Below are 2,500 nucleotides of genomic sequence, written 5' to 3'. Positions count from 1 at the left end.
TCTGCTGGAACTCTTTTGAAGTAGAGATCAGACCAGACCAAGACTAGACCAGCACCCGGAGTGCGCAGTGGGAACAGCAGGAGAGCAACTGAGGGGTGGAGGAGTGTGGTGGAGGTGGTGGTGGGGGACAGCACAGCAGAGGAAGTGGGAGTCGAACACCCCGGAGGACGTTGAGGAGAACCAAGGGGATCTGCTGAGAGACGGGTCGCATGCAGTCTGTCTGACTTCCGCCCTGTCCCGGCCACTGTGCCCCTCCGTCCAGACCATCACTTGATCAGTCTGCACGGGCCGCCCACACACTGACAGACCCAGAGGAAACAAGAAGCACCTGGTCTCGCTCGCCTGCTCTCTCCTTCTCTCCGTTTTGCTTCCTTTTAGGTTCCAACCTGATTGTCACATGAAAATGCATTTTATTCTTTCATCCTTTCTTTGGGTTCCAACGTGATTTATTGTTAGCGGTGCATCGGCCGAATACATAAAGTCACACGTTCTCAGTTTCTTTCTTTCATTTTTGCTTTTAGTTTTCATTACGATTGTGTTTTATTTACGGTGAATCTGCTAAATAGATGTAGCCACACTTTGAACGCACTAATCGAATAAGCAGAAGTTTTGTGTTTTCTTTTCAAAAGAAGTTAGCGATCAGCCGGCACTGTGGGTGGATGAGAGAGCAGGATAAGCCTTCCTCAACACATTCATCATCCTCGGCAACGTGAAGTATTTGAAGACAAACTGTGAGAATGACAGCTTGATCCGAACCCAGCCTGAGAGACTCACGAGGCTCTCTTTACAGCCGGGGAGGAATTCTTCGGCAACGAAATAGATTCTTTGGAATTTAGAGGGTTTTTTTGTTGGTTTGACCAGGGCTGATTGTGAAAAGCATCTTGACACTCAACATTACAGGTATTGGCAATTTAGCAATTAAATGTAAGGAAAAGTTTTGGATTCTTTACATACAGTAGCTGCATTTGATTTGATTCTTTTAATATATACATAAAAATTTGAATACAAACACGTTTGTATGTGTTTAAGTAGTACAAAAGTAACGAGGATTATAAAATCATAAAGTCATGGCGATTAACACCTTCCAAGTCAGCTGTAACGAGATAGGATTAACAGTTATCTCTGTTCTCAAATCTCTAACTTCAAAATGCTTAATTAAACCGTGATAAACACAGTAGTCAGTGGGTTTATAAAATGATCTCCTGAATTTCTTGCACCAGCCTGCAGTGTCTGCTAAATGACAGATATGACCCCCAGACCTCATCCGTCCTCCGATCTGTGATCTAATCAAAGCCAACTTTGGCCCGTATGGGAGAAATGTTACAGGCCCCGTCTTCATCTTAATATCTACCGACAAACGGAACCAAATCAGACCAATAAATCGCTAAAGGTACAAAATACCGCATGGGTGGGCTGTGGTGTGTGCATGCATGTTTGTGTGTGTGTGTGTGTGTGTGTTTGTATTTATGTGTGTGTGTTTTTTTTGTGTGTGTTTTACAGTTTAACACCCAACTGTGTTCTTAACAACTGTGTGATGACTGAGCAGTGCAGGTTCAAGATGGCTGCCCCTAAAAAAGCCTGCTGACTAAATAGTGGAAAAACACCTGTTGGTGGAGTGTGTTGTCAATAATAAGTGCCAAATGTTGCCAACATTCATCTCACTCTGGCACACTAAACATATATATCTATTCTAAAATAATGACTACAAAATGGAAAATTATCAATAAAATGGAAAAAATAATCAAATATGTATAAACTTTGCACCCATCATTTATATTAACTAAATAATGTTGTCAAATCTCACTTTAAGAAACTCTTTCTCAAAATAATAATTAATATATGACAACAATTGGTATGACTTTTCACATGCATTGGTCAAAGCACCAGAGGAATAGGGTAGGCCATGAACATTTCCAACTCATCTTTTGTCATCAATCACTGAATGGAGCGCAACCTAAAAGGGGGACCTGTTGCGCTTAGCTCTCTGTTCATCAGTCCACTCACACACACACACACACACACACACACACACACAGACACACACGCACACACACACACACACACGCACGCACACACACACGCTGAGGGAATTTCGGCACAATAACCCTGTTGACATTCATGGTAAGAGACAACTGGCTGTCGGTCGGTGAACAATTCAAAACACGAACGGGTGGTTGGGAGGGTGAGGGGGTATGGGGTGGACTTTGGGGGGGGGGGGGTTTAGGGGTAAGGGGGGGGAACGGACGGGGGAGAGGCTCGACAGGACAGGACAGATGAATGCGCACCCCTCTCACATGCTCAGCACCCTGTGGAGATCATAATAGCTTATTTTACGCATCATAAATACCAGCGGAGGTAGAAAATAGACGGCTAAACCCCGCCGTTGAGCGAGGCCCCCTACTTCTAACCCGACAAACGCTCGCTGTTGTTTTACACGCGGCCGCTCAATGAAACGTTAAGTAACCGGACACTGTTAAAGCAGCGGCGGGTCGCGTGCCAC

The 2,500-nt window shown here is 44.6% G+C and overlaps 1 protein-coding gene across 1 annotated transcript in view; it reads right to left on the bottom strand.

Annotated features, from left to right (window-relative positions):
- bmpr1bb (bone morphogenetic protein receptor, type IBb) overlaps positions 1 to 2,500 on the bottom strand; it is a gene marked incomplete at its 3' end in the record, with an annotated part of 17,938 nt that overhangs the window by 14,883 nt on the left and 555 nt on the right. The window lies entirely within an intron of this gene.

This window comes from Pollachius pollachius (assembly GCF_949987615.1).
Source record: "Pollachius pollachius genome assembly, chromosome: 4".
Taxonomy (NCBI): domain Eukaryota; kingdom Metazoa; phylum Chordata; class Actinopteri; order Gadiformes; family Gadidae; genus Pollachius; species Pollachius pollachius.
This window is presented reverse-complemented; position numbering and strand designations above follow the sequence as displayed.